Source organism: Pundamilia nyererei, unplaced genomic scaffold (genome assembly GCF_000239375.1).
Source record: "Pundamilia nyererei isolate P.nyererei 1_Seehausen unplaced genomic scaffold, PunNye1.0 scaffold00134, whole genome shotgun sequence".
NCBI lineage: Eukaryota > Metazoa > Chordata > Actinopteri > Cichliformes > Cichlidae > Pundamilia > Pundamilia nyererei.
The window spans coordinates 609257-620712 of NW_005187535.1; the positions used below are offsets into that span (position 1 = coordinate 609257).

The 11456-nt window shown below is 39.2% G+C and overlaps 1 protein-coding gene across 3 annotated transcripts in view; it reads right to left on the bottom strand.

Annotated features, from left to right (window-relative positions):
- Positions 1-11456, bottom strand: part of add3a (adducin 3 (gamma) a) — a 95896-nt gene that overhangs the window by 34955 nt on the left and 49485 nt on the right. The gene's annotated exons all lie outside the window — the stretch shown is intronic.

The following is an 11456-nucleotide window of genomic DNA, read 5'->3' on the forward strand; positions in this document are numbered from 1 at the left end:
CTCCATCTAGTCTAGCCTTTTTCTTCCTCTCTTTTTTTCTTTGATCCATTCACATCCCTCACATTCCACTATCCGCTCTCGCTCGCTTTCTTTTTATGTCTCTCATTCACACCCACTGCTGTCCTTCCCCCCTCGCTGGGCGACTGTACTAAAGGTCAGTGTTTATTAGTTTGGCTGGAAGCAGCATAACTGCAGCCGCACAACCTGCTGCAGCAGAAACTGCTCGGCTTTCACTGTCACTTCTGCCCCATTGAATCAATGCTATCTGGCTCTCTGATAAAATCAAATACCAACAGCCTTACAAAAGAACATTGTTAAAAAGTATCATTTAATGCCATAATTCAGTCACCCGTCTGTCAATACATCTGTCACATGACAGCTCTCTGCAAGTCTGTGGCCCTACTCACTTCGCCTATACATTTTTCTCATACTTGTTGCTGTTCATTGTATCTCTAAAGCCATTTTTGAAGCCATGACGACATCTTGTATTTCTACACTCCCTAAACTTGCTCAAAAGCACTCAAAGCATTTTCTCTTTCTTCACTCTATGCTGGTGAGGAATATGAAAAATGTGTCCTGTGGTTTTCCGTCTCTCTTTATCACCAAAGCTGTTTTTCATGCATTAACTCCAAACAATGTGACGAAAATCAGGTTAGGACGCTGTGAAAGGTTGTACACTACATCAGATAGTGTGTTTTGAGTTTTAAAAAGTGGGTGCTGTGTGCACTAAGAATACAAAAGGAAGTTCACAATACACCCATACACTTTTTACGAATTCATCAACTCTTCCCTACATTATTCTCATATTAACACTGTCAGACATCTTGCAGACTCTTTAAACAGACTCCAATCACACAAGCCTAGAGACCAGTCGGAGACTGAATGAGTTGGCGGGTGGTTGCTGAAAGTTAACTGCTGTCGTTACATGAAACTGGTCACAAAGAGGTATATGGTGGTCCACCCAAAAAAAACCGAAAACCGAAAAAAACTAACATTTTTGTGATTTGTTTGGTCGCTATCAGACTGTCAGGGTTGCCTGTATTGTCCATTGAAGACACTGATATGATGGTTGGCCACAAAAGGTACAATTAACAAAATGGCAAACCAATACAGATTATGAACTTGAACAAAATATAAAATCTGGCCTTAGAACAACTGCTAAGCATTTGGACGAAAAGTGATTAGCAGAATGATAAACAGATGTGTCTTAAAGGGAAAAGAAAACAGGCGAATGTTGCCTTTCGGTACACATTAACAGGCTATACAGTGGGAACATTAGCACAGTCTCCAGCTGAAGGAGCATCTCCCGGCTCTGTACCTGTTGAGCAATCAAAGCAGGAAATAAACTAAATCTCTACAACTGCAAAACACAGACCACAAACTCAACCCCCCAGTGGGGAATAAGCTAAGCCACAGATGACTTAACCACCAGAGAAACACATGGCACACATTTCCCCTTGCAATAGTTGAATGCAGTCCAATTCACAAGCCATCCATGCAGAAGACAAACAAACAATCCAGGCAACCAAGATGTCAACAACTTGTCAGCCAGGTCATTCATTCTAAAGTTTGCTTTTAAAAGATCAACGCTTCACATCAAATGCAAATTTACATATGGATGCTTTACACACACTCTGGATTTAACCTTGTAAGAATGTACATAGTGATGATGCAGATAAGCTGAGAGACTCAGCATCAGGTATAGTTAAATGAAGACATGCATTTGAAGCTAAAATCCTAAAATATGAATAATATAAAGAAACTATTTCTAGGCACTTTAGGTATTTAGACTGTGATCTTTCAACAACACTTTCAGGAAGTTGTCATTCAGAAGTACAACAGTGACCCAAAGCACACAGCAGGGTCATAAGGACATCCTCAAGATAAGAACAAGACCTTCTGCAACAGATGGCATGGCCCCCACAGAGCCCTGATCTTCACATCATCATTCAGGGATTACACGTGGAAACACTGAGACAGTCTTAATCTACAAGTCACTACACTTAACATGTTGTTAGCCAATTAATATAAACGAATGATAACATTAATTTGTTAAGCATCATAACCATTTTCATTCAACTTTCAGCAAAGCAGCACAAGTTGCAAGGTACAGTAATGGCACGTCAAGTACCAGTAGAGCTGGGCGATATGAGATTTTTTCATATCACGATATGTTTTTTTCATTTCAGGCGATAACGATATCTATCACGATATAAGCCAAATAACTATATTTGTAAGATTTAAATGTGCCGTTGCTCACAAGTAAAATGTGAAATAATCAGCAGCTTGTTTTTATTTAAATATTTACCATAATAAGTTCAACAGGGTAGATGTACTTAAGGAACATGAGACTTTTTCAGATAAATAAAGGCAAATATTGCAAACTACACAAAAGGCAGCCGCTAAAGCGTTTAAGTTTCAAAATAGAACAAACAAAACAGACTAAATTGTCAATTCCACTTAGAAACAAAATATTAATTCTAAAAATAAATCTTAGTTTGTTTTACAGAAGAACAGACAAAACTGACTAACTTTTGTCAATATCAAATAAACTGAGAACTAAAAGGAAATTCTCAATCTCTCCTTGTTGTATAGCTTAGCTTTTCAAACAGTTGTAACAGTTACTTTAGTCTGACAAAAGCCGAATGACGAATTAGCGCTTCCAGTCAGAGACTGAGGCTACGTCCGCACGTACACGGGTATTTTTGAAAACTGAGATTTTCCGTTTTCGTTTTAAAAACTAATCCCGTCCACACATAAAGGCAGAAATGAAGGAAAACGCTGCTATGAACATGCCAAAGCAGCAGGTGGCGCTAGATTCCTAACCGTGCAGAAATGTTGGCCAATCAGAAGTCTAGAAGCCTCGGTGGGAAAAAGTAAACAAAGCTGGGGCGTAGAAGCAGAACCGAGTCGTATGTGTGGAGGGACAGTAACTGTGTGTATATGTAAGCATTTAAACACTGCAGAGAGTAGAATTAACAGTAACAGTATTGTAGAAATTCATTTCACCGAAACAATAACGTGGCGCACAGTGTGACGCATGCACCAGTTTATTGTATTTCCAGACTTGCTTTCGGCACAATTTACAGTGCACGCTACTCTGTTTTTTGTCAGACTTGAAATAGCCAAAATACCTTCACACTACGGAACTTCTATGGCTCTTCTGTTCGACAATCTCTCCGGCATTGGAACCATCATCTGTTTTCTCTTCGGTCACGCTCGGTTGATTTTTCTAGTCGGCACACTCATTTCCTCCATTACGCGCTGGCTCCATTACCCGCCGGCTGCTTCCCAAACAAACACACGTGCGGCTTGGCACTTGTGCTGTACGTAACAAGTCACGCGACGTGACGCTGCGGCTGTGATTGGTTCAGCTCTGCGCTACTTAATTTGAATTGGCTGACCTTTTTTTTTTTTTTTTTTAAGAGGACAAGAGCGGCGAGGTCTATCGCGATAGCTTAATTTCTCTATCGAGTAAAAGTTATATCGCGATACATATCGTTATCGTTCTATCGCCCAGCTCTAAGTACCAGTTGAGTCCTGCAAAAGTGTGTCACTATCATAACAAAACTCACACATTACGCAAAATGTCATGAAATTTCCTTCATGAGAGCCCTAGATAACAAAGGGCTATAGTACACATTCGTTGTGATCGCCTGATGGCTTAGATGATATGGAGTTTTTGTTTAGGTTCCTGCAAGAGTAACGGTGATAACACTGCTGCAACAGACGCCAAGCCACACCCATTTGATATCTCACAGCTGGAAAATTGCCACAAGATAACTTTATCAAAGCCCTGCATTATTTTATGACATCAGAATTTCCTCCTGAGTTTACATCCGACTTCATTTTAAAGCTCAATTTTTGCCTACAACACAAAGTGGTGAAAATGTGGTGCTTGTTTAGGTCGCACAACAAATAAATGTGCTTAATAAAGAACCCAGGCAAGAATTTTAATGTGCTAAATGTATACAAGTTAATAATACTTGTGTGTAAGACTGTAATACATTCCAAGCATCTCAAGTTATTGTTGAATTTAAAACCAAAGGTGACATGTGCTATTTGTTATTTTCACTGGGGAATTACCCTTTACCGGGAAATCTACCATCATACGTACGTCATAGTCGCACACCTGTCTGAAATCCTACACCGTAACTTGATTTGCACCACCCTAGAAATGCAAGTACACACCGTGCTGACGTAGCCCGCAACAACTGTGATTGGCCTGTTCAGGACCCTTGATTCTTCCTGCGTATTTCCGGCTACTTTAGGTCACAAAGGAATGAACAAAGAAGTAGAAAAATAAGTTTTTTTCTTTTTCTTCAGAAAAAAGAAAAAGAGGAAGAATAAAAAAAAAAAAAAAAAAAAAAAAAAAAGAAAGAACCTGACCACAAAAAAGTGGGGATCCATGAGGGAAACAAGTCCCAGTGTTTTGTTTCCATTGGCTGGCACCGCATATAAAACAGTGGGAAAACACCACATAATAATGAACACTAATTGCACCAGCACAAGCATAAATGGAGTCAACAGCTTATCGTTCATTCCATCTTTTCAACAACAGTGGAGAGTATGAGATAGGTCAGACCTGGGCATGGTATGGCCTGTGAGCAACATCCGGCGCATTGATTGTACCAGACCATAAGGTCCATGGGAAAATAGGATTTAAACAAAAATCCTAATAAGTACATGTTATGCAAGCAACACTGCGAAAGCAAGGAGGAGTTTTCTTTAAAGATATAATGCATTTTGGGGTCAACTTGAATGAGAGCGTCAGAGGTCAAATGTGACATGATATTTGAATGCAAACTATATTGTGATATTTAGAATACCCATATATCAGTATCATTTGTTTGTATTGACAACATTTACAAAAGAAAGTTGAATTTTATGGACAGTTTTAACGATAAGACATTTTATGAAGGAATCCCCATGTTTCAATCCCCACAGCCCCTTTTCCATTAGAAGAAGACAAATCCTTTTATTGTCATTCAATAAAAGTTATACATTCATAAAGAGTAAGTATTTTATAAGGCTGTCATGTTTCTGTATCATCCCTTTCCTATTTGACCCAAAAAGATCAGCCTCTTAATGATCTGTTATTTTTAACATTTTAAGAAAATTATATTGTACAATTTGTCATCCAATTAAAGAATATTTGCTACATCAGTTTGCCTTGCATTTTATCTGAAACATAAAAGCTTAAATATGCAGTAACTAAAGCTTTCAGACGGTGGTCGCATCAATTATTATTTGTCTGTGAGACACTCACAGGTACAAATGATATGATTTTAACTGACATGGAATATTTGAGACACCAGAGTTAAATTCTTCCACTGAGTGTATAAAGTGTTTGTAAATGTAAATTCTGTCATAGTTGTACCTTCAAAATAAAATGAGACGAGTCACATGAGCTTGTTTATTAGCTAAAGTTAGCATCGTTGGTGGCTAAAAGGACTAAGCACATGGCTGTGGTGTTGGCTGTCCCAGATACATCACATGCAGATGAAAAAATACAATTTACTCAGATAAAAGTCAAACATAAAATTAAGATTTTATGCATTTCCTTCGAACATCACAGCTGTAGCCGCTACTGACACGGCTGCTAGTCAACAGGAACTGCCTAGCAACATAAATGAAAAAAAAACAACTTTCTTTTTTCTTTTTAAAAACCCGGCAATGACAGAAATGGCTAGGGGAAAAAAACCCTTTGTTATAGCGTTCATGTCGCATATTAATTACATCGCTGGATGTGTTGCTATAACAACAACTTCACACATTAGGTAGTACTGGATGATAATAGAAAACCAATCAATCCGAGTTGGTACTTACGGAAAAGTGCCTTATATGTCTGTATTGTCAATTCAAACAATAGCAGTGACTAACATGTTTTTTTAAATACCTTTATATAGCATTATCATCACTTTGACTTTTCAGGTCAATCCATTGCCCTTGAAGGAAAGGTCAGAGGTCAAATGGGAAATTATATTTTAAATCTTTATATATTTAGCATTTGTTAACAATACACACCAGAGGGTTTTCTCAAGGCCTTTTGTCAAACTTTGGTCAATAAATGATTAAGATGACTCTGGATCTTGGTGGATGCAAGCCAAATTTTAATGGATTGTTAACGTGATCCAACTCTACACCTCTATAAAGGTTATTTTTTTGTTTTTTCCTCTCTCATTCTCACTCTCAAATCTACCTTCATATGTGAACAAACATCGTTTCAGTGACGAAGTTTAACAAATCCATATACAGGTTACCTTTCAGCAAGGATTACCTGTCTGCTCTCCTTTGAATTTCCACCTCAGATTTAAACCAGACTTAAACCGAACACACTTATTCAAATTGTTAAAACCTGGCATCTACTCTTGCCAGGAGCAGTTTATACAGAGATAAAATTAAAACTGACCAAAAACGAATCCAGTTTATTGAACTCAATTCTGCTTGACAGTTCACAACAATCCCAGTTTCTCATGTGATCCCATGGGAAAATTAATTGCCCACCCCTTTGATACATATTCCTCACACAGTCTGGTTGCCACTGGCCATGTAATAATAGGCAAATTCCTTTAAATGGCATCAAATACATGTGGAAGAAATCCCTGGAGTGTTTGCTCAACTGGCTGCAGCTGCCCTACACCAACAAACAAGCAGCCATCACACGACTAACAATTTCTTTTCCCGAACAAACTGTCTTCTACAGAAAGAAGAACAACAATGCACTCTGGGGACATTTTTGCAATGCTGATCTGTGAGAAAACATGAAGAATGCTTACAGAAAATACCTTTATTGGTATGCAGCAGCTGGAGGGGACCTTTTATTTGAGATTGAGGATAATCCTTCACAGCTCATCTAAAAGAAAGTGTTTAAGAGTAATAAACACCTATATAGCAATCCGAGTCAAGAGAAAGTAACACTGCAACAATAGTGCAGCAAAATCAGCTTGGGCATCTCTGTACACAGCTGTAAATCCTTTAATACAAGTGTATTATCCATTTATAATCTGTTATATGCATAATTCTATACAAGCAAGATTTTTGTCACACTGCAGCACTTTCGCTAGAAGAATATGCAACGGACAAAAAACCTGCTTCTCGCAAATCACATCTGAAGAAACCACTTAAAGATCAACTAAAGATCATAATAACTTATGAAGGATCACACTGCAATCAATTGATTTCCTTGCACTCTATCCTGTATGGTGTTACTCTATACTAACAGTTCCAGTTGGTAAAATATTAGTTATATTCACACTACCAAGACCTGTGTCTAGACAGCATTCTCTTCTGCAGTGCGGTAAATATGCCAAGTATAGACTGGCACAGAAAGGAGACCGATCCCTCTCAACCCCTCCTTCTGGAAGTCGGTGCATCACTCAGCACTTTTACAAACTCCACACACACGGACGCACGCAGACAGCTGACTCTGTGAAAAAAAGCTCTGTGCACATTGTTGAATAAAGCCACTTTCACACAAAACCCCAAACAGTTAACTGTATAAAGATAACAGTGTAGTACAGATAGAGACACGCTTACGTTTTGAGCAGTTTAAGTTATTTTAATAGTAAAACTGAGAGTATCTGAAAGAGTTTTAACACAACAATATAAAACTATTAAAGATCAACTACAAATCCATAAGATAAACTTTTCAGACGTGACTACTGACTCCAACAATCTGTTATCAGCTTTCTGTCATTCAGACAGAATGCTGGGTAGTCAGTCTGTCGATGCTTTCTTGGTCATTAGCAGACAGGCGTGCATGGGTATCTAATCATTTGTATCCATACAGTTCAGATTTGCGCACCAAGTCTAGCCAGATTTCTGAATTTACAGTAAATTACAGAAAGGCGTGTCAAAGGTCTGAATGGATCTCTGCACATTTTTGGGAGAGCCGGGTTGGGACATTTCAAGTTGCTTTTGCTCACGTGAGGAGGAGACTCACTTTTAGAAATCTCTTATTTGGATCATGGTGCTGCCTGGATAATGCTCTAAAGGAGAGTCTGGATATCACACAGACTTTGTACCATGGAACTGGCATCTTAAAGACAGTTTTATACAGTTTGGACGTTTGTGTTCTTACATGCAGTTCCACCCGGTAACAAAGTTCAGGGCTGCAGTGCATGTGTGAAAACAGCTTTTGTTTTGCCATTTCACTGAGTACAAATGAGAGCACCATCCAGGTGGGACCGTCTCAAGATGCCGCCCAATCAACAACATATCTCACTGGGTGATGAGAGCAGGCTAGTCTCTGAACAACAGCTAATTATGGCTGTGTGGACACCAAAATTACTGTTATTTCCCCTGGTTCAGTCATGTGAGACATGACAAACAAAGCTGCACTAATCCTATACATCTAAAAGAACGCTTAGTGCTCTAACACACTCCACACAACTGTTATTAACTTTAAAGATTAATGAGTCCTTTGCACACTACAGTACTCAAGTAATCCTACATTTTTTGTTGAAGTCATCCACTCCTTGAATCCTGCGATAAGCCGTGGACAAAAACGGAGCACAACAGAGGAGAGGGCCCGACAGTTTGCTGGGCTGAATGCTTGCTGGTATCCATTTACAGCCAAAGCCCTGCTATCAGCGTTCTGTCAGCATTTCCCACCAAACGGCGAGCAGTAAGAGGAGAGGAGCAATAGGGCACTTTCACTGATGTTAACTACCAGGAATATATAAACATTTGAACTCATGACCAGGGGAAAAGGAAAAAAAAAAAGGACACCACACGCACACACAATAAAATAGAAACAGACTAATGTGGAGACTCCTCAAAGGGAAAAGGATGGATGTGGATTTCTTAACATAATAAGACAGTTAATGGTTATAAGGAAAAACCCCTGACCTTACTTCAAATGCCATTTGCCCACATGTCAGGAAGTTCAAGTTTATTCCTTAAAGGAAGTATAAATTCACAGGACAACATCAAAACTGCTTCACAGTTGCCAGCTCCTATGCAACATCAGATACTCCTCTTGAAGGGAAACATTTTGACAAACAAGTCCAAACAGCAGGATGACACAAACTGCAAATTCCGGTCATTAATCTCACGTCTTCACTTATTCAAAGCAACCACAACCAATTAAAACCAGAATCACAGACTTTTGACAAAACTATGTCACCAGTGTCCAAACACACACACACACACACACACAATCCCATAAAGTTATCGCTCACACGCATGTTTACGCGACTCTAGTCTAGTTTTACACTTGTATAGGAGTCATAATAAGTAGTCACTAATCCCTGTTTGAAGGGTAAATAGGCATTAAGAGCAGAGCTAATGTTTAACATAAAGAGACACATTCAGATTCACTTCCTGGAGCCCTCACTGGTAACAAAGCTGTGCCTGTCTGAGCAGCTGTGTTATTTAGCACAGAGAAGAAATACTCGCACACAGACCAATGCATGAACCTACTCGAGCGTGAACAGGGAAGCCTGCTTCTCCCTCAAGGTTCAGGTAGAGACAATAAACTTCTGTGGAGGCAGAGAGGGTGAGCAAGGAAGCAGCAGGCCTGTGTGTGTATTTTAAGGAGTTTGTTTCCTCCATTGACAAGGATAAAACGTGGCCTAGAAGCAACAATGGGAAGTCACCGCCCAGGCATCACCCTCTGTCAAATGTGCTATTTCAGGTCGACGGCAGAACAGCACGAGTGCTTAGGAGCTTCAGTGTTTGGAGGAAATTTAAACACACAGATAAGATAACATCTCGGCTCACAGGCGATCAGTCAAGATGAACTGCGTGAGTCATCTGCAAAACATTTGACTTTAACTGAAAAAGATCGTATCAATATCAGCGACTTGCACAATGAATTGACCGTAAAAACAAAAACGTTGTTATGGCCACTTTAGCTACTGTGAACAAGGAGGTAATTTCCTCCTTTACCTCATAATGCTCAGCTGTCCTTATTTCTAACCAAAGCTCATGTTTAAATTTAAAGTGACTCTTGTTTCACTGGAAATACTTCAGTTAACCTTGGTAAACAACGCCGCATCATATTTCTATGTCTCAGCATTTCTGGCATCTGCATTGAAATCTAAATGAGTCTTTAACTACTTTGGAGTTTGAATTTAGCCGAGATTTACAGTGTTTAACAATGTTGGTAACACCTGTGACAAGCACAGGTGATAAGTTCCCAGCTGCATTGTAATACTGTATCTTTGCATGCGGTCTTTATCTCTCTTTAATATTTCTGGGGTTTCTACGCTTGTAATAATCATTCCTGTGTACTGTCGTCACTCAGTCACAGAATATCAGATTACCTCAAATCCACACACATGAAAATCTTCCCTTCCTTGTTGACAACAAAATGCCATGCACACCTCGAATCCACACTGCAGGAGAAAAAATATATATTAATATAGTCACCTCCTTGTCCAGGGTGTAGTCTGGCCCTATGGTAGCTAGGATGGGCTCCAGGTTCCCATGACGCTGATAAGAATAAGTGGAAGAGAATGAATGGATGGAATATAGTCTGAGCTTCCACGTACACTATATGGATAAAAGTACTGACACATACACATTACAGGAGCCGTTAAGCCATAAAAGTTTATGACATGAGGCTCTCGGCCCACAGTTTTTATGCTGATGTTAATGCGAGAGTAGGTTTGAAACTCTGCAGTGATTGAGTCAGCACAGCGTTGGCGACTTTTACACACCGGTTGCCTCAGCATTCATTTCCCCACTTTGTCACCTCAGGTTGCGGAATTCAAGGTCTCCAATTTTCAATAATAACAACACTTCCTTGTAACTTCTTGGAATAAATTCTACAAACTGAGATCTTTCAACAGTGGCATCCAACTGCAGTACCGCGCTCAAACTCAGAATCAGAACCAGAGTACTTTATTAATCCCTAGGGAAATTATGTCAATGTAGGATGTTGACTTCTATGTATCATGTAAAATCTGTGAATTATTTAGACATAAGGGCCTGGGGTGATAATCAGCCTGGAAAATTAGGAGGGCGGCATATATTTTGGACTTTTGATTTTATTTTAAATCTTACAGCTTTTCCTCCTGATAAACAGCTTACCCACTTCATGGGCGTCCCATCTGTAGCACAGTAATTAAGTAGCACGACAATTCCTGTTTTTCCCCACAATCTACTATAGAAATGAGTGTTTTTCGGTGAATTAACAGAAACTGTCTTTAAATTCTTACAGTTTAAATCGTGCTGACACACTTCTTTCATTTGTAACAGCAGAACTTCATCATGTAGAAAAACCAACATATACTTTCTTATTTTAAAGAGATCTTAGTTAAACCTCTTCATGCTGACAGAAAGGGGAGTTTCACCGGTCTAGCCCACTCAGGATCAAAGGGGGCTGCATGTGGCCCACCATGTAACACAAGGTTAAAATCCCTACTTTAGAGCAATCCACTTTTTTGGGGGACCAATAAAATGAAATTGAATTCATAGATTAATAGTTGTGTTTCTGGTACTTTTTT